General features: G+C 43.2%; 1 protein-coding gene across 5 annotated transcripts in view; it reads right to left on the bottom strand.

Annotated features, from left to right (window-relative positions):
- The window catches only part of VTI1A (vesicle transport through interaction with t-SNAREs 1A), a 406,571-nt gene that overhangs the window by 290,281 nt on the left and 89,298 nt on the right, over positions 1–26,992 (bottom strand). The window lies entirely within an intron of this gene.

Genomic DNA, 26,992 nt, shown 5'->3' with positions numbered 1-26,992 from the left:
GAGATCAGGCTCACCTGGGCTATCCAGGTCAGGGTTTTATCTTGGTTGTTGCAACTTTATAGAGTATCACACCCATAAAGCCACAGAAATATATGGCACAATATACAGATGGAAATCTGGGTTACTGATACTTTAAAATGTAAATGACGCTGCCAGCATCTCCAGCAGTCCTTTGAGATCCTGCTTTCCCCACCTGGCCCTCCTTTGGGTCAGTTGCATGGTATCAGATTGTGGGTTTTTTTGGGGGGGGGAATATTCATCTTTTAATCTCTCATCTCAGTGTCACAATGAATGGCTGGCAGTTTTGGCATTGGGCCAGATCCATTTGGGAGGGCCTGCATGCCTATTTCCCCCATCTTTGGGAATCCCCTTTGGAGATCTTGGGGTGACAGCTGGATTGGATATGCCCAGCTGGGGCGCTGTTGGGATGCCCTAACTCCCACGTGGTAGTGGAAACCAGGCAATGGCTGAAGCCATGTGGATCCTACTTCCTGCCATCCCACAGTATTGCTCAGCATGCGGGCTTGGGATCAGTGTAAAGGGTTCTGCAGCAGGCAGCAGGTGGGCTGGCCAGTGCCTGGATCCACTGCCTTATGCTGTACCAAGTTCTGACAGCTGTAACCAATAAAGCTGTGGCCATTTCAACCCCTACAATGTGTCAGCTTTGCTTAGTCATTTTCCCTCGCCCTTGCTTCCTCCTTAGATGCTGAGCCTGCAATTAGTTTAAAAAGATATTTCTATGCTGCTGGAGAAAAGGGAAGCTACGTGGCTTGTCTTTCTGTTTTAGTCTTGCCTATCTTGCCTGGTTGACTTTGTTCTTTGGGTCCAGTTTGCAAATTCAGTGTGTATACATATGTTTATTGGCTATCATGATGTTTATCTTCTTGCAAATACCTTGCTGTGGTTTTCCACCTTCCACATCCATTAGTGCAATGTACCTTGTTTAAAAGTTGGTTAATCCTGATAGGGTGGTAGAAGCTGCATTGGATACCTCTTTATCTTCTACACTTGCCTACTTTGCCTCCTTACCAAGTAAGTTTGTGTTGACGTGTATTCATTGGAGTTTTTAAAATTTATTCTTGCATTGCTTTCTGGGAACTGTAGGAATTGGGTCTAGTGGCCCAGCAAGGAGCTCTGACTCTTGAAAACTCATACACTGAAAATCTTGTTGGTCTCTAAGGGGGCACAGGACTCAAATTCTGCTATTCTACTGCAGACCAACATGGCTGCCCACCTAAAACTCTTTCTGGGAACTGTAGTTCAATTTAGTCAGTTCTCATCATGTTGCAGCACAATGAATACTGCCAGATGCACAAATATTCCACAAAAGCAATGTTTACATTTTATTCTAAATGATGCATTACTTGCTCATGATGTCCCTGGAGCATATATAAAAGCCAGTAAATAAATAGTAGTTACTGGATGCCACCACTGCCTATGATGACTTGGTTCAAAACTAATACTATGAACAAAGTGATAAGAGTAAGCTGGGAGTTGGTGAATAGCCGGCGAGTGGAGTTTGGTGAACAGCTCCAAGGGATACAGACCCAGTTAGAGGAGCGGGAAAGCACTGATAGAGGTGGAGAATGGCATTAATAGGCAGGAGCAAAGAAATAAAACTTCCTCAGATACAAAGGGAGAGACTGGTTTTTCTGTGCTGTGGACAATTGTGGGAGTCAAATTTTGTTAATAGGCTCCTAAGTGTAGTCCATTTGATTAAGTTGGCTTTTAAAAAATATGAGAACTTCCTCCACATTCCATAGGAGGTTAAACTGACATAAATGTGTATATACAACACACATCTAGTTTGATTACTTCTACTTGCAAAGTAGAAGTGTTTGTAAAGTGTTTCTACTTGTACTCATAAGATTGTACAGTGGACTGCTTCAGTAGTATATCTTCAAAAATTCCAGAGACAATTGGTCAGGTGACTCCTCTAGGCCGCTAGGTGCAGGGTCACTGATATCAAGACAGAAGACTTTGGGGCATGCTGACACAGCTGGGACAACTGCAGGACCTTTGTGAACCAAAGGAGGTATGGCCAGTACAGTATGATTAGAGTGCAATGTGTAATATTTCACAATCTTCCCAAATGAATTGAGTGACAAGGAGGACAGACATCCCAATCAGTGACAAAGGAAAGTATTCTCCAGGGACAGGTGACTAGTACCTGTCCCAAAGCAGAAATTTATGACACTTGGTGCTGTACAAGGTTGCAAAGACATTGACCTCTGTAATAACTCAACAATGAAACATATACTTCATACAAGAGTCTATTCATTTGCTATGGTGTCTTGGCAACTGAACATGTCTTGTTGAGAGCTATCACCTATAATGATGTTTTACTTGATGCATCACTCCTGAAGGCAGGATGCAAGGCTGTTCAGAATCTGGATGTTGAACCATTTTCCTTGCTGATATGAACACTGTGGTTGAACACTGTGGTTGTGTTCATGGCCACCTATACCACTTGGCCATGTAGCCTGAGGACAAAGGCACAAAGTGGCTTAATATGCCACCAGAAGCTTCAGTTAACTGATGTGTGTTTTTTATTCTTAGAAATGGCCAGAATTGAATGAATGAGCCCATGTCGCAGCCCCACAGGGAAAGCATCTGTAGTGAAGATCAATAATGAGTAGGAGGTATAAATTGGACATCCTGGCCCAAATTATGCCTATGCTCTTTACCTGAGAGAAACATGATACAGATACATGAAAAGAATTTTCTCCCAACAGCACTCCTAGAGTCCAAAGTACACCTATGAACTGGAGAGGTCAGGCAAGGTAGAAAGTGTGACTTCTCTCCATTCACCCAAAGGACCAATGAAATTAGAATACTCAAGGTAGTTCTCATATGACAGAGAAGGAAAATATGAGAAGATACTGTGAGAAGCCAATGCTACCACCACTGCCAAGCAACACTTCCCCCAAACCCTTGGGGGAAGTGGAAAGGCCCAAAGGACAGTGCCTTGTACTGGCATTGATCATCTCCCACAGCAAACAGTAGAAAACAGCAGTGTTGCAGCATCAACCAATATGAATCAAGTTCTCACTGTCAGAAGAGTAAAGACTGACACTACAGTCCAGAAGTTCTTAGTTTCAATATATCTGTTGATACCCCTGAGATCATAATGGGAGGAAGACTTTGATCTTTCTTTGGGATAGTTAAGTACCTGGCATAGAAACTCTAAGCCCATTTGAGAGAGTAGCACTACTTCTATTAATTCTTTCTGGAGAAAGGTGTCCCTCTCATGAATTATGGTTGGTTGGAGGCAGAAGTATAGAGAACTCTATCCTAGCCTGATAACAGTAGTACCCAGTAATTTGAGGCTATGGCCTTCCAGGCTGGAAGGTACTGAGAGGAGGTGGAGAACAGGAGACAGAGAGAAGTCACATGTATACTGAAAAATCCCATTTGGGACCTGAAGAGTCTTTGCCTGATAGTCAGAGAGGCAAGACTAAGGAGAGGATGAAGATCTGTGATAGTAGGTAGTTTGACACTTTCATACCGCAGTCAAGGAGTAAACTTGCCTATCCATTCTGTCTAGCTGCCCTTTTTATTCATTGGAGCAGAATGAGAAACATGTTGGTCTTTTCCTAACAAAGCCACCAATTAAAAGTAAGTTTAATGATGGAGCATAAGAATAAGAATCCTCTGACTTTAATCTATAAAGATTATGAATTCTTTTCACATTGATGGGGCAGAGGCTAGTTTCAGCCAGGCATCTCCATCTGACTTCACTAGAGCTAGGATTATCAGGAATGAAAACTGTGTGTGTGTGTGAGTGTACTAAGGACCAGGTCTGCCTCTTGAGAGAAATGGCACATGATCTGCAGCCCCAATCACTCTGTCTATGCCAAGACAGAGCCCAAGAAAATTGTGACTTAGAGCCAGGGAAAGATCTCCTAGAGAATCTTAATGAAGATAGTGATCAGTCAAAAAGTTAATGAGGCATCAGAGCCAACGGATAATGTGATTTAACTGGAACGTTCTTAATCTGCCCTTCTACCACCAAAGAAATAGGCTGCAACACCAAAGCAATAGGCTGCAGGAAACCTTCAATCATCAATGACAAAGGCAACAGAATGTTCAAAACATTGCCTCTAAGATCAGTGCCAACACTGGCAATGTAGTGGAAGACAGGACTGGTGGACCAACAGAAGGAACTAAAGCAGTCAACTCTGTGCTCGGTACCAAAAGGAATAATTAAGCCTTGGACAAATGATCCTTCAGTTTCATTGTGTTGACTGGAGATCAGGCGGAATCGTTTCTCTTGGATGCCTTAAAAGGCATATGCAACAGACATTCCTTATGAGAATGTCTTGAAGCTGGCTTCAAAAAAGTTTCCATTGTCAGGCCAATGAGAAACTGCTGAGGTGGCAGCAATCTGCAAATCTTATCTGCAGGGCTATTGTCGGGTATAGAGCGTTTTGTTAGCCTGGTGTTTTTCAGAACTGGAGCCCATGCTCTGTTCATTCTTAAGGTTTCTTCTTTCCTGTTGAAGTTTTGCTTATGCTTGTGAATTTCAATGGCTTCCCTGTGCAGTCTGACAAAGTAGTTGGAAGTGTTGTCCAGTATTTTGGTGTCCTGGAATAAGATACTGTGCCCTGTTTGAGTTAGGCTATGTTCAGCCACTGCTGATTTTTCAGGTTGTCCAAGTCTGCAGTGTCTTTCATGTCTTTCTTGTCTGGATGCCACGCTTTGTGGTCCCGATGTAAACTTGTCCACAGCTGCAGGGTATACGGTATTCTCCTGCAGAGGTGAGGGGGTCTCTACTGTCTTTTGCTGATCGTAGCATCTGTTGTATTTTTAGGGTGGGTCTGAATACTGCTTGAAGGTTATGCTTTTTCATAAGCTTTCCCATCTGATCAGTAATTCCTTTGATATATGGCAAAAACACTTTTCCTGTAGGAGACTGTTTTTCCTTGGTTGTTTGATTCATCCTGGGTTTTCCTTGGTTGTTTGATTCACCCAGGATCAAGCTAATCAAGATTAGCACACCAAGCACCAATCCATATGCAAAAGAACCTCCTCAGGATACAGTGAAGCCTCCCGCCATTAGCATTCCACAACTCTTACAGGATGACTCAGCTCAACCCCACCCCTCCTGAGCAGATACAAATGACCTGCCAACATCTTTTCCACACTGTGACACTGAGAGATCTCTGTCTTTTGGTGCTACACCTCTGAAGATGCCAGCCACAGCTGCTGGCGAAACGTCAGGAACTACAATGCCAAGACCATGGCAATACAGCCCAGAAAACCCACAACTATCTCCAGATCTTTGCAAGGAAAGAGCAAAGAACACACCCAGCCAATCCCAAGCTGCCATTCTCCTTTTCCTTTTCCTCCCTCCTTGTGAGCTGGAGAGAGATTTTTTTTCTTATAAAAGTGCAGTTGTACAGAGGGACCTATTTGGGGGGTCTTTGTTCAATCTGCTTGAATTGAGGTATTTAGATTAGAGGGAGAACTGTGTTCTGTGCAAAATTTGGTGCCATTATCTATATAAGTGTCAGGATGTCAGTTCTCTAGCCAGAGTTACGCCATATTAACTTGTGTTATAATCAGTAGTTGTATAGTTTTCCTCCCTCAAGGCCCATGTGTCGTCCAGGCCACTCATACCCATGGGAGCGAAGAGTCCTTATCTATCCAGTCCAGCCAACGACCTTGATATCCTTGTCTTCTCATGCCTTCGCAGACGGGATTGGGGGGAGGCTGGGAATGGGTGTTTGAAGTATTGTAACTTTCATTTTGCATGCCATTCTCAACAAAGCTTTCGTTCAGCCAAGGGCCTCATCAGCCTTTGGATTATGGACACCTGTATCATGAGCATAGTCTTTCAATAAACCTTTTGGAATCAAGAAACCTTGTGCTTCTTGCAAGAGGGGGGAGACGAACTCTAGATAACTGGGATTCCATAGTCTGACAATAAGCAGTTTCCTGGACCCTTGAATAGACTTCCCATTGAAAATAGCAGACCAAAGGGGGAAAAACACAGATTTTACTTCTGAACTGGTAATATCCTACCCAGAAATGAACAATAACAGTAAACATTTCCTCCCCGAAGTCCAGATCAGAAATTATAACAAAAATATTCTCAGTGCACACCCCTAGTTGTTAATGAAACAGCACTTGGAAACTCATAGTGTCAAAATGGTCCTTTCCACAGCTCTTTTCTATAGATACAAAGTATATGGTGTGTTATGAGCTTCTACTATGGTACATTATATTGCTATTTATTATATATTATTACATTATTAATATATTATTATATTGTTATATATTTATTATATCTCTGGCCTAGCAACTTGCCAGATCCAAGATCCACCTTTAACCCCTAACCAAATCATGATGGCTCTGTATGGACCTGCAGCCCACTGAGGGGCCCAATCTATGATCTAAAGATGACAGATCTACATGAACAGAGTAGCTGCTCTCTATTTAAAAACCCAAGGAAGAAGGAATATAATAGGAATCTTTACACTGAAAAGTAAATATAACGAACTCATTCAATCAATGTACCAACCCACCAAATGTAAAACATGAGCCGGAAATAAGCTACTTCAGAAAAGACGAGTGGTGTAAAATATCTTTGATTGATAAAACCAATACTTTCCTGTACATTTGGAACAAGTTGTAAAATTAAGCTCTAGGAACCACTTCAATATAATGGTTTGGTCCCCAGGGAATGGCTTATAGAATAATTCTCAGGGCTGCAAACTTCCCAGAATGTTTTATTCTAATAGATTATCAATGCACCTTCCTCAAAGGCAGCCTTGTACACTGGTTAAATTCCTGTACCAGCTAATGAAATCTGTCAAATTCACATTTTTTACACACATGCACCACTAGAACCAATATCTCAAAACGATGGTTCGTATACAAAATGTAAACCAATCTGACCTGAGTCAAGTATGTGCATTATAACATGACCTTATGAACCTACAACTAAAGACAAGGAAAAATGTAATACTTTTGAAAGTATCAGGGAATGAAAGGGGGAAACAGTTTTCCAAAGACTTCAAACTATAGTAAAATTCTGTTATAAAGGACAGTTTGATCCAAACTATGCATATCTGGACCTCTTATTTAAGGTGCTGACAAGACAGCTCCTTAACAGAACAGTGAAAGAAAGATCTTGTCACTTCAGCGCATGCCCTCGTAACATCTAGATTACATTACTTGCAATGCCTTCCAAATGGTACTGCCCTTGAAGACTGTCTGAAGCTACAGTTAGTACAGAATGTTGCATTCAGAATGTTTGTATTGTCCCATCTTGTTAAAAAATATACATCGTCCTTAATGGATCAATTTATGTTGCCTTTATGGATTTAAATATGGCTTTTGACTCGGTTCCAAGAAACAGACAATGGGAGAAACTTGGCATTAATGGCATCGATGCTCACCTACTTTGGCTCATATCTTCATTATATGAAACATCTGAAGCACAAGTACAAATTAACAAACAGGAACTGTTGTCTGTCTCTTTCAAACTGCATAGAGGGGATAGGCAAGGATGTGTTTTGGCGCCTTCCTTGTTTAATCTCTATATATAAAAACAAATGTCCTGCCTGACTCATCAACACCCAGCCCAAACCCATGGACCTAGAAACAGGAAATTTTGGGGAAATATTCCTTTCATGATGTAAACACCTACTAAGAAGGGATTTTAAGAAATTCTCCTCCTAAGGGGATAAAAGGGGGTAAAATGTGTTTTCCCATAGGGATACAGCTTCCCTGTGTGGCTGGCAGGCTGCTGCCTGTTTGCTCCCCCCTCTCTCTGATTGGTCAGCTGTGGAATTGTGTTCTGAGGTAAAAATCAGGTCAAGGAAACTGCAGACAGTTGAAGAAAGGAGGTACAAGACTCTTGAACAGGGATTTTATATACAAGTCAGTATGAGTTTTTAAATGTTCTTGGGGATATGGTGCATGAAATTAACTTCATCGGTTTTCAGCATCAACACCTTTGTGAAGCTTGGGTACTATGCTATTATACTTCAAGATCCACTTAAAAAAACATAAACCCAAAAAATGTTACATACCCATAAGTATTATAACTGGATTTAAAGTAGTTAAATACCGTAGCAAAGCATCCCTGTGTGGCTGGGAGGCTGCTCATCTCTCTCCCCCCGCCAACTGCCCACTCAGCTACTCTGCCCTGAGGTCATTTTCATATGCGGCCTTGATTGGTCATCATCCCAACATTCTAAACAGTATGCAGGACACATGCAGTACTCAGGACACATTCAATGACTCTCAGTCACTGAACATGACCTGAGGTAAAAATACACCTCCCCTCTAGATTTGCCAATCTCCCTGTGCACCCTGGTTTTCCTGTGTGGCTGGCAGGCTGATGGGTCAGCTGTGGAACTGTGTTCTGAGGTAAAAATTTGGTCAAGGAAACTGCAGACAGTTGAAGAAAGACAGTACAAGACTCCTGAAAAGAGATTTTATATAAAAGTCAGTATGGCAGCTGAGTTTTTAAATGTACATGAGGAGATGGTGCACGACCTTTCTAGGGGCCATTTCAATGCGAACCTCTCACATGAACCTGTCGAAGGGCCCACAATTCCACCCTTCCTCAGTCCAACTCCACCTGACACCTCTTGCCACCATCACCTCTTGCTGCCCCCAAGAAGCCTCCTGGCAGAAGTTGTGCAAAATATACCGATGCTAAAAGGAGGAAGCAACTTAGAGATGCGGCAAAGAAATATGCACATCCTACTCCTGCGGTGCACCGAGCAGCAGTGGCCAAGTACCAGCAAGATCACCCCAAGGTGCACAGAGTGGCAGAGTCTCTCTATGAGTAAAGCAATCCTGGAAGATGAGTAGAGAGGCGCTCACTTCCATGGAAGGTCAAGGCTCACTCAGACATGGCATATGATCCTTCGCTGCCTCTTAACCTCATCCCTGCAGATACACCCATTTAGCATCTCAAAACAAAGCAACATGGTCCAAGTGCTGCGGAACTGTAAGCTCAGGCAACCAACCCTGCAGGCCTAGGCATCCCTGGTTGCTGTAAGGTGACCCATCCCTGCAGGCCTGGGCACAGTAGTGATGACCCTAGCAGACTTAACAGCCACGATATACCCTGATATCGCCACTATCATGGAGAAGTCCATGGACTGGCTGTGCAAGGGTGCCATTCTGACCCCCAAGAACGACAAGGATGCCATCATTAATGAAACACAACTTAACTCCCTCGAAGGGGCAGAAATGGAGTACAGATCTGTGGACTCAGTGATGCTAATGGATGACGCAGTGCACTACCCCATGGAGTTCCTCAACACACTCAACCCTCCTGGCTTCCCAGCCTACAAGCTTCTCCTCAAAGTGGGGGCTCTAGTGATGCTGCTCTGGAACCTCAACCCACCAAAACGCTGCAATGGCACCAGACTGCAATTGAAAGCCCTCCACAGGAACGTCGTCGAGGCCACATTGTTCACCAGCAGTGCTGGAGGGGGAGTTGGTGCTCATACCATGCATACCACTCATACTATCAGATACCTCTTCGAGTTCAAGAGACTGAAGTTCCCCCTCAAGGTGTGCATTGCTATAACAATCAGCAAGTCCCAGGGGCATGTACTGAAGGTGACAGGAATTGACTTGAGAGGACTGCTTCTCACATAGGCAATTCTACATGGCCTGCTCCAGAGTGAGCTCACCCAGCAGCCTGGTGATCCTAGCACCTGAGGGAAAAACCACTAATGTGGTCTACAAAGAGGTCCTTCAATAGAAAAAAACCCAGTTGTATGTATTTTTCACTTTATTGCACTACAATCTTTTCCCTTTAAATCTCTTCAATAAATGTTACATTTCAAAATTCACTTCATCAATTTTCGGCATCAACATGCTTCACTTTATTTAAACACCTTTGTGAAGCTTGAGTACTATGCTATTAAACTACAAAACCAACTAAAAAAACAACAACCAATCCACAAACCAAAAAATGTTACATACCCATAAATATAACTGGAGTGAGTGCTATTCTACAAAGCCTTACTCAGTGTTTATATGGATGTGGAACTGGTTCTGTTGCAACTATGGAACTTGTCTTATTCTTTTGTCAAAGATATAAGCAATTAAGTTCACAATTCATCAATCCACAATATAGACATGCCTGTAGAAAAAAAAGCTCCAATTTTTGTTTGGTAGTTTTAACCTAGCTATTACAGTCCCAGTAGTAAAATTTATTTAGGGTTTGTTTGAATATAAGCGACAATAGGAGAATCTAAAGAAAGATTACATAAACAAGTTATAGAAAATAAAATATTTAAAAGGGGAATTCTGCTTTGCAGTTCAGTGTGATTAGCTCACAGCCTACAGGCAAGGAGCTGTGCCATTAGAGAGAGAGGCGTGGGTCATTGTGATTATCAGTGCAATCCTATGGAGAGTTACTCCAGTCTAAGCCCATTGACTTCAATTGACTTAGACTGGAGTAACTCTGCATAGGATTGCACTGTCTATCATTTCAGTCTTGTTCTATCTACACTGGCTCCCAATTTACTTCTGGGCCAAATTCAAGGTGCTGCTATTGACCTTTAAAGCTCTATATGGTTTGGGGCCAGCATAATTTAAAGGCTGACTTCTCCTATATGAACCTACTCCTTCCACTCTTGTTATCATCAGAGGCCCTGCTTCGGGTACCACTACAATCTGAGGCTAGACCAGTCTTGGATGTTTCACCAATGAGTTGAGAACCATGGGCTCCACCATTATGCTGCTTTACATATTATCTGTTGCTTTGAATATGTACTCGTATATACTGCTTATGCTTCATGTTGTCTAATGTCAATCCTAGAACGGATTATGTGCTGTTTCAGCAATCCTTCAACGCTGTATTGGATCGTTGCTAATGCTATGTCTCTGTAAACTTGTATTCATCTACACTATGACATTGTTTATGGAAATGTCCTTGACACTGTATGGAAATGCCTACCCTTGTCCTTGCTACTGATTGTACTGATCTCACACTATGTCATCCGCCTTGAGTCTCAGTGAGAAAGGCAGATTATGTACGAATAGACAGACAGACAGACAGACAGACAGACAGACAGACAGACAGACAGACAGACAGACAGACACCCCGAAAAAAGGCCTTCTCAGTTGTGGCACCAGAAATTTGGAAGTCCTTCCCAAGGGAGATGCATCTATTTCCATCTAATGTTGTTTTCCACAAGCGGGTGAAGACTTTTTTGTTTTGTCTAATCCCTAATAACTGTCATTGGCACTCGTCCCTGGTTTTGGTGTTTAAGTGTTGCCTGTTGAAACCCAAAACAAGATTGAAGATATGCCCTTTGAGGGAACTACCCTATTTTAGGAGTCAACTGATGAATATTTGGCCAAGAAAAAGAACTGCTAGACAGCGAAATCTTATGGAGTTCTGCCGCCCTGCCTCTGTTTAGCCTGGAACTCTTCCGCCACCGTTGATGAAGCTGGTGGATGACTGAATAGGTAAGGACAAGTATCCTTCTTCATCTTATGCAATGTTTCGACCTTCCAAGTGGTGATGGGAATAGAAGCCGGTCTCTGCCTCACCTCATCCATGATCTCAACAAACCCTTCTATCATAGGGAAAGGCCACCACCTCTGGAGTGTCATCAAAGATATGTTTGAGGATCTTATCCATTTTCTTAGGTTGAGGTGCAGAAACATCAATCTCCAATGACTTAGCCATGCGTAACATCTGCTCTGCACAGAGTTTGTAGTCAAGGGTTGGAGATCTCCAATCCAACTCCCCTATGGTCTCTTCAGGCATCGGATCCGACAAAACTCTGGGACTGCACTCAGAACTGAGTGGTTCAACATCCAATCCCGATTCAGAACCCATTCTCGAAGTGGAAGGAACCGCCGACAAGTACCAAGTCGGATCCGAAGCATAGGAAACATCACGGCCCGAACACACTGATCCCGGTGCTGGAAAAGGGTAAGCAGAGTAACAGTCCCAGTCAGGCGGGTAACCGGGGGGGGGGGGGGGAATGCAGAGGATACCAAGGAGGGCGAAAGTAATGCTGCCAACCCCTCTCATCGGAACTGGAACATCACCGACGCTCCTTCTCAACCCCACCAGTTTCGTGGTCGGACTCAGACGAGCAGGATCTCGATCTCCCTTGATGTCTTGATACTGAGGATGCAACCTCCTTCGGAGCCAATTTCTCACTCGGTTCCCTCGGGACGCACTGCTTCTTAGACTTGTCTTTAGATTTATCCTTATGCTTGCGCTTATGTCCCTTTGAGGGAGTCACATCAGCAGCGCTAGGAACCGGCTACTTTGAGCATGTAGTGCAGGAGGCAGACCAATAACTACGTGCCAGAATCACACTCGGCATAGACTGCATAGACGCTGAAGTCTCTCAGGATCGAGAACAAGGTTGGCCCTGAGACCTCGGTACCGATGGTTCCGACACAGACTGCGAAGGCCCAGGAACTGAGGCTGCTGTTGGATCTGATCCAGTCTCCCCTGCTAGGCGCGGCAAACGCTCTGCTGGAGCCGACTTCCTTGCTGGACTGGCAGGATTAGACATTGCCTTATCCCAGAGCATTGCTTTAAGTCTAGCTGCCCAATCAGCCCTCGCTTTGGGAGTGAAACCTTGGCAAATATTGCACCTTTCAACAATATGGCTCTCACCCAGGCAAGAAAGGCAGTGATCATGACTGTCCGATTTAGCCATCTTAGTGGTATACTCCTCACATTTTTTAAACAACGGTTTATCTACCATTGTGACGACAGAAAGAAGACGGAAAGAACTCACTGAGGGCCAATTGACACACTTGTGACGATCGGTTCCAACAGACGATTTTTGCAAAGAACACTATAACTAACACAACTACTATAACTACTACTCAAACTGTAAACTATTTAAACTGTAAACTCTATCAAAACGCCAACCAACACCAGCCTACACTAAGAACGTCTGTTCCTCGCGGTGGCAAAAAACAAACTGAGGGAAAGAGTGGGTGACCTCTCCTAATACGTTTCTGTTTCAGCCGGAAAAACCAGCTCAGAGCGGTCCGCGGGGGAGGTTGCCCCCCCCGAACAGCCTATAAGCTGAGAAAAATCCTGTTACGAGCAGCTAGCCTACGCAAGCACAGTCCCAATGTGGGGCTGCACTGAAGACCGTAGATGACGGTTTGGTTTGTCATTTGGTACAGGCGATGGAACCAAGGTTGCCTGGGCCAAAAAGGTGTCATTATTATGGCCGACGTTCCATCTGCCTGCATCTTGCTCACCATCCTGGACACTAGTGGGATGGGTGGGAAAGCATAAAACAGGTGTCCGGACCAAGTAATCTGGAATGTGTCGCCCAGGGAGCCTGGATCCGCACCCCCTCTGGAACAGAACAGAGGGGCCTTCCTGTTTGCCCTGGTAGTGAACAAATCTATGACCGGGGAGCCCCATTCTGCAAAGATAGGTCTGATGTATTGGGATCTCTTGGACCACTCGTGGGAATTTGAACCCACCCTGCTCAGTCTGTCCATGAGCACATTGTCCGTGCCCGGTATGTGAACCACATGAATATGTACACCATGTTCTATGGCCCATGCCCAGAGGGCCATGGTCTCCAGGCAAAGGTGTCGGGATGTTGTCCACCCCCTTGCTTGTTCACATAGAACACAGCTGTGCTGTTGTCCGTCAGCACCTATACCCTTTTGCCAGTGACCACATCTGCAAAAGACATTAAGGCAAAACATATAGCTTGCAACTCTAACACATTAATGTTCAGAGAAAGTTCATCCCCAAACCACGTACCATGGGTCTTCAATGTTCCACAGTGTGCACCCCACTCTACAGTAGATGCATCTGTGGTAACAGTGATATCTGTGAAGAGCCAAAAGAGGACCCTTGCATTAAATTATCGTCCACTAGCCACCAGCTCAAGCCCCAAAGAACTGGTCTAGGGATGCTAAACTTCCTCTCTTGGCTGTGAACTGACGCTTTAAATATAGATATAAACTAGAGTTGAAGCCCCCTCATACGTAGTCTAGCTAAGGGATGACCACTATGGTAGAGGCCATCCAAACAATAGTGTTTGGATACATCTGGCAGATTGGAAACGCTGCCTAATGAACATGTTAATCATGCCCTTGTTCTTCAATGACCGCTCCACAGGCAAAAAGGCCTTATTTACGGAGGCATCTAGGACTGTGCCTATAAACTGGACTCATCTAGCCCGGTACCAACCTAGACTTGTTGTAGTTGATGATCAGTCCCAATTCTGAGCATGTGGTTAGTATCAATGACACCCGCCTCTGTAAATCCTCCTCCAACATAGTGGAGATCAACCAATCATCTAAGTATGGATAGATGGAACAGCCCAATGTCCTAAGGTGGGAAACTACTACCACTACATACTTGGTGAAAACTCTAGGGGCCGTACAGAGCCCAAAAAGAAGTACACGGTACTGAAAAATGTTACCCACGCACTCAAAACACAGATACCTCCTGTGGGAAGGATGGATGGCGATGTGGAAGTACGCATCCTTCAGATCAATCACTGTGAACTACACATTTGGGAGTAGCAGGGTCAGCATCACACTTAGCGTGGTCATCCTAAATTTCTGCACCCCTTCGCAAGGAAGGTGGACACTCAGCTAGTGAACTGAGGGACAACACTGCTAATTTGCCATGTGGGAGTTGTTTCCACTCGACTATCTGCTTGGATCAAAAGACAAATTGTGAGTTTATCCCATCTGCATTCCTAAGACTGCTTGCCGGGGGAGGGGGGGCTTTTTGCTGAGACGGAGGTTTTGGCATTGGTTCCTGCCACAGCATTTGGAATCTGGGAAAGTTATCTTCACTCATAGCCGTGCTGGAGCCGATAATCAACACTAAGCTTTCTGCTCCTCATTTCTTGATGTTAGAAGAGACTAATTTAAGTTAACAAAGAGAGATTTTCTCCAGGACAATAAGATAACATACTTTGGGGAGAGAGCCTTTTTAAAGGAGATATAAAAGACATTTGAATAAATCTTTCTTATTCCAGCTTTTTGGAAGATTTATAGACCTAGGAAGTGAAAAGTCTAAAGACTGAATGTTTGTTCAAGATTCATTAATGTAGATTTTGACATTTTTAGGGGGAAAGTACTTTTGCAATTAACAGTGCAAGCCAAAGGAGAGTTACTCCTTTGACTTCAATGAGCTTAGACTGGAGTAACTCTCCTTAGGATTGCACTGTAAAAGCATTGCCTAGTAAAGGAACAGTTAAGCTGGGAAAGTGAAACTGGAAAACAACTGTTTGTTTTGGCTATCCAAGATATGGCAACAGGACTTGGAAGAGATACCGTTGCTATAGTGAAGAAGAGACACTACTAAGAGAATTTTAGACATCTACTGCCACTCTGTGGCACCTTCTGGCAACTACAGAAATATCTACAAAGTTATGACAACTACAAAAATTACTCGCCGTGGATCTCTAGATCTTTCAGAAATGGAACAATTTCAGAAATATTTTCAACAAATGACTGATAAGATGGATGAGTTGGGGAAGAATTTGGGGGCCAAAATGGAATCCCTTGAGAAACAAATAGACAAAAGGATTGTTGCTTTGAGAGATCAAATGACAGAGTAAGTTCAAAAATTGGACCAATCTATAAAACAAGACTCTGTAGAAATGAATCAAACAAAGGAGAAAGTTGAGATATTACAAAGCAAAGTAGATTCCCATGATAATCTGATTGAAAAGTAATTAGACAGCCTGGCACTGTTAGAAATGCAAGAAAAAGAATTTGCCCTGAGGTTTAGATCCATTCCAGAAGATGGTGAGGACATTGTAGACAAAATGACTGTGGCTTTGACGGAGTTTTTGGACTGAGATCAGGATGCAATGCAAATGGAAATTTATCGCATATATAGAATTAACTGTAAATTTGCTAAAATGAGAAAACTCCCAAGGGATATGCTGGTCTACTTTGTAAGAAGAAGAGTGAAGGAGCAAATTCTACAACAGCACTATGCTACAAAATTAATAATTGGCGGTGCCCAGATTATAGTTTTGAAAGAAATTCCCATCCGATTTCTGCGTAAACGCAAGGATTATAGCTTTTGGTGGAAAAGCTAAAACAGAAAATGGAAGATTTGTGTTCACTTACCGTGAAGCTTCCTTTCTCTGTGGTCCAGGAGTGGGTCAGTCAGACTCATGGGGAAGCAGCTCCTCCTCTTGCGCAGGGTCGGTTTGGCTTAATAATCCCAAGTAGGAGGGGCTCTTCCCTGGATCTCCAGTTCTTTTCCAAGCCCACGATCTCCTTGCTCTAGGCCGCTGATGCCTGAATATCATCTTGCCATCTGCTTATATTCATACTGAAACCCATATAAACTCAACAACCAAAATTTAACTATTTACATCAACATATAAGATGTCCCCCCTCCCCCAATCTGGAAATTACTGGGCAGGTTTTGACTGACCCACTCCTGGACCACTGAGAAAGGAAGCTTCATGGTAAGTGAACACAAATCTTCCATTCTCCCATGGTCCAGGAGTGGGTCAGTCAGACTCATAGGACATATGTCTAGCAGTGAACTACTGGGTGGGTAATTTGCATACTATGCCTTTAGGACGTGCTGTAGCACCTTCCTCCCAAAGGCCGCTTCCGCTGATGCTATCTGATCTATCTTGTGTTTGGTAAAGGTATGCACCGATTTCCAGGTGGCTGCCTTGCATATCTTTTCCAAAGTTGGAAAACCCCTATATGCTGCTGAGGTAGCGGCTCCCCTCAAAGACTGGGCCATAATGCCCTCAGGGGGGAGGCACCTTACTTGTTTTGTAAGCCAGTACGATACAGTCTCTGATCCACCTGCTCAAAGTAGAGGTGGATACCTGATTTCCTATTGAGCCCTTCCTAAAAGAGAAAAATATATTCTCCACCTTATGGATCGTCTTGGTCCTTTCAATGTAGTAACTCAATGCTCTCCTAACGTCTAGTCTGTGCCATTCTTTCTCTTTACTATGCTTAGGGTTTGTACAAAAGGAAGGAAGCACAATGTCCTCTCCCCTGTGAAACTCTGAATTCACCTTCGGGATAAAGGTCGGGTCAGGCCTCAAGACTACCTTATCTGCATGAAAAATGCAAAGATCCCTATTCACTGACAGTGCCCTTATTTCTGATACCCTTCTTGCTGACATCAGCCCTATCAGGAAAATAGTCTTGAGTGTCAGCTCTCTAAGGGGGCAGACCACCATGGGATCAAACGGTTCCTTTGTAAGTGCTGATAGCACTACATTGAGATTCCAAGTTGGGAATCTATGCACCTGTGGTGGATTTATCAGCATGGTTCCCCTTATAAAGCGCCTTACATGAGAGTGTTTAGTAAGGGACCTCCCCCTTCTAGATCCCCTCACTGCCAATATGGCTGCTAATTGTCTCTTCAGGGTACTAGTACTTAATCCCTTGTCCAAACCCTCTTGTAGGAAGAGCAAAATCTGTTTAATGGATGCAGTCAAAGGGTTACAGTCCTTCTCTGCAAACCAAGCCGAGAACACCTGCCAAGTCCTGTCATAGCTTCTGTTTGTTGAGTCCTTCCTAGAAGCTAACATGGTCTTTATCACTTTCTCTGCATAACCACATTTCTTCAGTTGGTCGAACTCAACTGCCAGGCTGTCAGTCTTAGTGATGTCAGATCTGGGTGTTGTATCTCCCCTTGTTTCAGCAGGTCCGACCTGTGTGGCAGTTCCCATGGTTCTATTCTCAATAGTCTCATGAGATCCTGGAACCATGGTCTCCATGGCCAGAACAGCGCCACCATGATCACCTCTGCCTGTTGCTCCACTACTCTTTGTATCACTCTGCCGAGGATGCTGACTGGAGGGAAGGCATACAGCAGTGTACGGGGCCAGTCCTTGCTTAGGACATTGGTCCCTATGGCCTCCTTTTCCTCCCACCTGGAAAAGAATTTTGTGACTTGACTGTTTGAGGCTGTCGTAAACAAGTCCACTTCCAGGTCTCTGAGAGGCATGCCGCCCATGAACCTGACTGGATCCATCCACCAATCCAGCTCTGTACTCAGCGACACTGTTATCTTTACCCACTCTTTCTATGATCTGCTGGAAAGGTCGTAGGAAGTTCTGTAGCGGGCGAGTATGGAAACGTGACCAACTCACAAGGTCCTGGCAAGATAGCATCATTCCCAAGAGTTTCGCCAGAAACATCGCTTCCACTGTTTTCCTGTTCTGGATCATATCTTATGATCGTGGTAATCCTTTGTTGTCTCACTTCTGATATGAACGCTCTGTCCTTCACCGTGTCTATGGTTACGCCCAGATGAAGGATTCTCTGTGTCGGAACAATGCTGCTTTTCTTCCAGTTGATCACAAATCCATGTTCCTGCAGGCAGCGTGTGGTCTCCTGCGCTGCCATTATCCCCGCCGATAGAGAGGGTGCCTTGATCAGCAAATCGTCCAGGTATGGGGACAGGGCTATCCTCTGGACCCTGAGTACTGCTATTAAAGTCACCAGCACTTTGGTGAGCACCCTCGGCGATGACTTTAGCCCAAACAGCAATGCCTTGTATTGATAGTGTTCTCCATTGTACGTGAATCTAAGATATTTTCAGTGAGACTGGTGGATGGGTATTTGAAGGTAGGCCTCTGATAGGTCAACAGAGGCCAGAAAGTCGTCCTTCTGCCCCTACAGTAGTCTTCAATGTTTCCATTTTGAACTTGCGCGACTTTATTTTTTTTTTAATTTTAATTTTTTTTTTATTTACATACAAAACTACAATGACAGTGACTACAAAAGACTGCAATAGCACAAGGGAAGGGAAAGAAGGGAGAAAAAAGAGAAAGGGAAGGGGGGTGGAAAAAAAAGGGGAAGGTAACCTACAAACACTAAACGCTACATTTCAATGCTTTCCCTTCATACTGCCATAGTAAAAAAAATAGCTTAATAAAGTAGTGACGGAGTGGTTGATCATACAAATTACAAATTACAGTTCAAATTAAATCTTTTTCCCTCCCCTGGGTCTCGGACGCAGTTCCCTCTGCGCAGCTACTGCCAGAGCGCTCATTGCCTCCCCCCTCCCTTCAGGCTTCGGATCCTCTTCTTTTTGCTTGGTGTCTGGTCCAAATTCTGGATTTTTATCCACAAAATCCCTTAGCTGATCTTCCGATTTAATCTTGTGAGCTTGATCTTTATAACTAAACCCGATTCCTTCCGGGAGTAGCCATTTGTACTTTATGTCACGTTCCCTCAAAAGAGCTGCCAACTTCTTGTACTTAAATCTTCGCTTCCGAACTAAAAATGGAACGTCCTTCAATATCTTGACTTTATTTCCCAGAAAGTCCAATTCCGCATTGTATGAATTATATAGGATACTGTCCTGGACCCTCTTAGATGAAAACGATAACAATCTCGCGAGGCAGCTGCCGCTTCATTGCATATTTTGAAGATGCCCGACGGACTCCCAAAATGGCGCTTTTCACTTCTTCTTTAGTTGCCCTCGCGGGTGTCGCTAAAAGTTCCAAGGCGAGATCCCACAAATCCTCATTTTCCTCCTCTTTAACATTCTGGAGACGCAAAATGGTTTGTGTTCGCTCCACTTGCAGTCCGATCAGCTGGTTTTCCACCAACTTTAATTCCCTGTTCGTTGCTCTCGTAAGTGACGCACTTTCCCGGGCAGACTTCTCTGCCCCCCCCCCGCTGCTTCTTTAATGACTTTCACATCGCTTTCAATTAAGCCCACCCTTTGATCTGTTTCATTCAGTTTGTCAACAAAGGGTTTTATGGCTTCCATAACCACTCTTTTAACCAGTTCCTCGAGCGTCTCGCCCCTCTGCAAGGCAGCCGTAACTGACTTGCCAAGAGCAGGACTCTGCTTTTTTGCTGCCATTTTAGGGGGGGGGAACCGCCAATCTTCCGAGACTCTATGGGGGGGGAAATCCGAGTCTTCTAACCTTCAGACCCCCCCACTCCTCACATACGCTTGTAGTAACAGAAGGGATTCGCTTACTTGCAGGCTTTCGCCTAATCCTGTTCCTTGCCGTTTTCCATAGCCCGGCAGCACACTGGGTGCTGCGCTCGTCTGCCAGCCTCCATAGGGACAAATGGGCAATTTACCCCCTGCCTCGATCTGTCAGAGGGCTCTTCCCGCCGCGCCCTGGACTCAGACTCCCTGCCTGAGAGTCTGGGGGCTAACCTTTGCAGATCAGCCGCCCGGCCAGGCGGCTCGGCCACTTCTTCTCGGACCTGCCGAGAGGAGCGTCCGACATGGCTGCGAAAATGAAAACGAATCCGAACTTGCGCGACTTTATGAATTGGTTGAGCCATCTTAAATCTAGGATGGCTCTTACCTCTCCGTTCTTCTTCGGCATAATGAAGAACATTGAGTAGACTCCCTGGTTCCTGAATGGTATCGGAACTGGTTCTATTGCTCTTATTGTTATCAGATGGTGAATGACTCCCTGAATCTTGAGGTGTTTTGATTCCAGGAGGTGCCTCAGTAATGTGACCAATCTCGGGGGCGGTTGCCTTCCGAATTCGAAGGAGTAGCCCTTGGATACTGTTTCCAGTACCCACTTGTCCGATATGCATCTTGTCCATTGGTCTGCAAACTCCTGTAGTCATCCCCCGATTTGAACGGGCTCCCCGTCAGCTCGATAGTCATCCCTGGGTTCCTTTCTTCTGACCTTTTGACTGTTGACTCTGTCTTCTGAAGGTGAAGTGTTTGCTGTCGCTCCTGGGCCTTGTCTGCCACCGGTTCTTGAAAGATCTATCAGATCCCTGACGAAAGGAGCACTTGGAATCTCGAAAGGACTGCTCACTCTTGTTCTTCAAGTCACGTTTCTTGGATGACAGGACCTTTTTCTTTTCGGAGTCTTCTACCAGAAATTTATCTAGCGCCTCTCCAAAAAGCTTGGTCCCTGAGAAGGGTATGGCTGCCACCTTGTTCCGCGCTGGGGGGTCCACATCCCAGTTCCTGAGCCACGTATTACGTCTTGCTGTTACATTGAAGCCCATGGCTCTCGATGACATCTGAAAGGAATCCATTGAGGCACCTGCCACGAAAGCTGTTGTCAAGGCTAACTTCTTGATCATATTCCTAAACTTCTTTGGTATCTCCTTGCCCGCCTCCGTGAGGTCCGATGCCCAGGTGAATGCTGCCCTGGCGAACAAGAAACCTGTGGCTGAGGCTCTTAATGATGCTACAGATGCTTCAAAGTTCCTGTGCAACGCTTGCTCAATCTTTTTGTCGGAGGGATCCTTAGGCATGCCCTCTGCGTCCATAGGCAGAACAGAAGTAGTAGCCAAGCTGGATATTGGGTCATCCACTGTCGGTAACTTGATCTTCTTTGTTGCATCTTGACCTAGTGTGTAGAACTTATTGAACACCGACTGTAAGGACTTTGGCTTTGCCGGGTTATCCCACTCAGCCTTTAGTATGCTGTGGAACATGGCTGGTAAGGGCATCCCAGTCTACAGCAGTCTCACTTTGGGGAGAACTCTTTTACTGCCCTGAGAGTAGGACTGGTCTGTCCTCTTTCCCTGTGTCCTTTTGGACAATTTCGAGCACCCTCAGAACCTTTGGCAATAATCTTGAGTATAGCTCCTGAGGAAAAAGTCAGATATGTGCAGAGGCTACTGTCTCTTCCTCTTCCTCTGACAGCTCTTCCTCAGTATATGATTCTTGAGCCGAGACTTCAGAGTTAGAGTTGAGTTCCTCTGACTGGCTAGAGGACTCCTCTGCCCAGTCCTTCTCTTTCCTCCTCTTAGACCTATGATAGTGATCAGACTTTGCCAGTCTTTTGCCTTTATTAGAGGGCAACTTCTGACTCCCCTTAGTGGATGGTGTTTGCTTTTCTCTGAACTCCTGCACTACTGTTCTCAGTTCCCTTCTCATCTCACTCCTCATCCAGACCAGAATATTTGCTTTTGCATCCTGGCCAGAGAGATCTAAGTAATTAATATCCTGACTCACTCCACTGGGGCCTTGCACTGATTGCGGGGAAAGGGGTGAGCTTGGGTATCCAGACTGCTTAAGGCTCCCTCTGCTGTTCCTATTTCACTCTGCCCTGCCTTGGAAGCCATTCCCGCCAAAATCTTCCCACCTAAGGGAGAGACAAAATGGTGTCCATTCAGAGGGATAAAGGGAGGGGAGGAGAGAAGGGGATAGTGGAGGAGGCGAGGGGTGAGCCTAAGCGCCACTAGCGACTCCCAAGGGGCCATTCCCAGCACTCAGTGGCTCCCTCTCTCCAAGGCTCCAGGGACAGAAAAGCCTCTCTGGTTGTGCCTTGCTCCCCTTAGGCCCCCGCCAGAAACGCAGCTCCTTACCTTCTGCCAGGGGGCCGGATCCACTCTCAGTCACTGTTGCCGCCATTGCCCGTGCACCCGGAGCACCGGAGGTTGCTTTGGGCCGGCTTTCTTAGTTGCAGGAGGATGCGTTGCTGTGTGCGCCATCGCTGCGTGTGCCTGCAGCCTCTCGCTCGTGCTGCTTTTCAGTGCCGCACTTCTGGCTGCTTTTCCTGTGGGGCTCCCAAGGTGGGGGGGGCAGAGCAGGGTAGAAAGGACAAGCCTTTCCTTTTTCCCTTTCCCCTCGCGCCGCCGCGGGTGTCTTTGTTGTTGTTGTTCTTTTTTTTTTTTTGGAATTGCTTTGCTCACCGGAGCAAGCCAACACACAACCCTGCAAGAGCAGGGCTGGAAAAAAAACTGGAGATCCAGGGAATGTTGGGAATGTTAAGCCAAACCGACCTTGCACAAGAGGAGGAGCTACTTCCCCATGAGTCTGACTGACCCATTCCTGGACCATGGGAGAAATACTGCTTTTCGATGGGATACTCCAGAAGGTGTGATTTTTACATTTAAAGGGCAAAGATTTAGACTGAACTCAGTACATAAAGCCAGAGACTTGAAAAATATAGGCATCAATTGGAGCACAGTAAAGAGGAGGAGGAAGTGGAGGCCCATATTTAACTCTCTTGTTTACTTTTCCATATATTGGGATTTTCTTTCCTCATTCTATTAAATTTTAAAATTTCACGGCACTATGGATTACAAAAGTTTAACATGGAATATTAATGGAGCAAATTCATCCAAGAAAAGGATGAAAATTTTTCACTACTTAAAAGAAACTAAAATATGATATGATTGGTTTGCAAGAAACCCGTATTAGGAGAAAAGAGATAAAATTTTTGACGTACAAAATTTTGGGTGAAAAATTTATAAAAGCAGATACCAAAAAGAAGAATGGAATTGCTTTATACATTAAGCCACATTTAAAGCCTCAGTTGATAATGAGTGATGAGTATGGAAGATATCTGGAGGTAGAAATTGATGTACAGTGGACAAAAACATTGGTGGTGGGTCTTTAAGCTCCAAATGAGAATAAAACTGGATTTTATAAAAAAAATTGGGGATTGTTTAACAGATCTAGCATATGAAAACTATTGTTTGATGGAGAATTGGAATGGAGTGATTGATCCAAAGATAGATAGATACTCTGAGAAACATTAAGATGAACCAGGGTAAACTACCTAAAGCCTTTTTTGATCTAATGGACAATGTGGATCTTACTGATTTGTGGAGACAGAAAAATGGTAATGCAAGAGAGTATATATTTTTTTCAGAAAGACATAGATCTTTCTCAAGAATAGATATGATTTTGACATCAAGGAACATTGCCACCAAGGTGGTTAAAATAGCGGTCCTACCCAAGACATTTTCAGACCATAATCCAGTATCCATGAGTTATAGGGGGGAAAGGGGTACCTTTAGGTGTAGATTAAATGAAGCTCTATTACAAAATAAAGAGACTATCAAAGACTTTAAAAATAAACTAAAAGAATGTTTTGAATTAAACTTAAACAAAGGTACAGATATGAGAATTGTCTGGGATGCAAGTAAAGCATATATTAGAGGTTACTATCACTATCAGGTGGCACTATCAGGTTTATTATTACAGTCTGAGACCAGCACATATAAAACCATTTGCAAATAATATATATTAGAGGTTACCTAATTCAATATAATGCTCAACTGAGAACAAAGAGTCAAGAGAAAAAGCAACGTATTTTGGAGGAGATAAAGAGCAAAGAAGAACTCAAGAAAGCTCCTGGAAGTACTAATATATTGCAACATATTAAGATCTCACAACAACAACTATCGATGTTACTGTCAAGAGAATGGAAATTAAATTGAATTATGCTAAACAAAGATCATTTGAATATGCAAATAAGCCAGGAAAATGGTTGGATTATAAATTGAGAAAGGAGAGAGAAAAGAGAATGATATTGAAAATACAAGAGGCGGATAAGGCATTAACAGACACTGCAGATATACAAAAGGCATTTTATCAGTACTATACAAATCTGTATGAGAGTTGTGATGTGTCAGTAGAAAAAATAGATGAATAAATTAATAAACAAAAGTTACCTAAGATAATGGAACAACAAAGACAAATTATGAAGGGACCTATAACAGTAAGAGAAGTGAGAGAAGCCATAAAAAAGAGTAAGTTGGGAAAAGCTCCTGGACCGAATGGCCTCCCAAGTAGCTACTGTGTTTTGAGAATGAACTTCAGCCTTTACAAAAGATGATGAACTCTATTTTAGAGGGAGGGAAAATGCCAGACTCATGGAAGGAGGACAACATAACTCTTATTCCAAAAGAGGGACAAGATCACACATTGACAAGAAACTACAGACCAATATCACTATTAAATAATGACTATAAGCTGTTTGCATCGATCTTGGCAGGAAGACTTAAAAGTATCCTACGGGACATTATTCATGAAGACCAAAGTGGATTCCTACCTAAGAGGCATCTATAGGACAATGTAAGAACAGTATTGGATGTTCTGGAATATTTAGAAAAACATACTGAAAGACAAGTTGCTTTGATTTTCCTAGACGCCAAGAAGGCCTTTGACAAACTGGACATTTTTGTTTAAGATATTGGAAGATATGGACTTTGGGGACAATTTTATTAAATGGACTAAGTCAATCTGTACAACCCAGACTGCACGGATAGTCGTGAATGGAGACTTAACCAAACCATGTGGAATACAGAGGCACAAGACAAGGTTTCCCATTGTCACCTTTGTTATTTATACTGATGCTTGAAATTTTTAATAGGGACATAAGACAAGATGAGAGAATACAAGGTGTTAAGGTGAAACAGGAGAACTACAAACTGAGAGCCTTTGCAGATGATTTGGTGTTGATTTTGGAGGACCATTTGAAAGGAATTGAAACTCTAATGACAAAATTGAAAGAATTTGATGTAGTGGCTGGTTTTAAGGTTAATAAACAGAAGACCAAAGTGTTAACTAAAAATATGAAAATACAGGACCAAATGAAACTGGAGAACAAAACAGGGTTTAAAGTTGAGAAAAATGTAAAATACTTGGGTATTACTTTGTCAAATATGAACTGTATGTTATTCTAAAATAATTATATTAAAACTTGGAAAGAAATTAAAATGGATATGCTGAGATAAAATTCAATTATCGCTGTTGGGAAGAATAGCTACAATTAAAATGAATGTGTTACCTAGAATGTTATTCCTATTTTAGACAATTCCTGTATTGACAACAGAGACACCATTTAAGCAATGGCAGAAAAATATATTGAGATTTATACGGCAAGGCAAAAAGCCAAGGGTTCAATTTAAGGTTCTACAGGATGCCAAAGAAAGAGAAGGTTTGGACCTCCCAGACTTGAGATTATATTTTGCAGCTAACTGTTTAGTTTGGATGAAGGAATGGATACTGTTAAAAAACAGAAGATTACTGGACCTGGAAGGGCATGATCTAAAATTTGGGTGGCATGGGTATCTATGGTATGACAAAGTTAAAGCTAACGCAGAGTTTAATAATCATTATGTAAGGCGTGCAATCCTGAGAGTATGGAATAAATACAAACTTAGGTTTTGTTCGAAAATACCTCTCTGACTGTCATTGCAAGAAGCTCATTTTAGAAGGGAAATGGTTAGTCCACCTAAATGGTTAACTTACCAGGATTTATTGGAATTCTCTCAGGGCCAAGTTAAAATTAAATCAAGAGAGCAGAAGGGCACACCTGTCAGCGGTTTCCATATATGCAAATTTTGGAGAGATTCAAACTAAGAACAAGAGTCATTATGACTTTGAGAAATCTAAAACTGAATTTGAAATAGCCCTTTGTACAAATGATGGACACGTTATTTCTAAAATGTATAAACTTTTGTTGAGGTTTGAGACGAAAGAAGAGCAAGTTAAAGAATGTATGATTAAACTGGCGAAAAATGGTGGACATGATATATTAATGGAGCAATGGGAAAATACATAGACAAGAGGGCTGAAATTTACATTAAGCTCCAGTATTAAAGAATTTTTTTACGAAATGATGTATCGTTGGTATATGACTCCTAAAAAAATGGCTAGAATGTATAAGGGGGCATCAAATGTATGTTGGAAATGTGCTAAACAAGAAGGGACATTTTTTCATATGTGGTGGACATGTAAGAAAGGAGAGAGTTTTTAGTTGCAGATACAATCATCAATTCAGAAGATTTTGAAGATTAAACTTCAGCTGAAACCAGAGACTTTTCTGTTGGGAATAATGGATAGCTAGTTGGAAAAAAGTTTTAGAACGCTATTTTCATACTTTATTACAGCAGCAAGAGTACTTTATGCGCAAAAGTGGAAAACTACAACATTGCCTACAGTGGAGGAATGGTTGACAAAAGTTTTGGAGTTTGCGTTAATGGCAAAACTTACTGCATTAATTAGAGAAAGGACATTAGTTAACTTCTTGACTGAATGGAAACTGTTAATAGACTTTTTGCATGAAATGGATAACAAGGATTTGATGACATCTGGATTTATGGATTAAAAAACATGAACAATAGAAAAAAGAGGGGGTTTGTGACTAACTTAGAATAAGTGGGACTCTAGAAATGATATATACTTGTTGCGGAGAAAATCAGAACTCAACTTGTAGTGTAATTTGGGGGGGGGTTGTTTTCTTTTTTCTTTTACTCTTAATTTTATAGATATATGTATTGTTAGTGTGTCATGTTTAGAATT

This window comes from Eublepharis macularius, chromosome 6, assembly GCF_028583425.1.
Source record: "Eublepharis macularius isolate TG4126 chromosome 6, MPM_Emac_v1.0, whole genome shotgun sequence".
Taxonomy (NCBI): Eukaryota; Metazoa; Chordata; class Lepidosauria; order Squamata; family Eublepharidae; genus Eublepharis; species Eublepharis macularius.
This window is presented reverse-complemented; position numbering and strand designations above follow the sequence as displayed.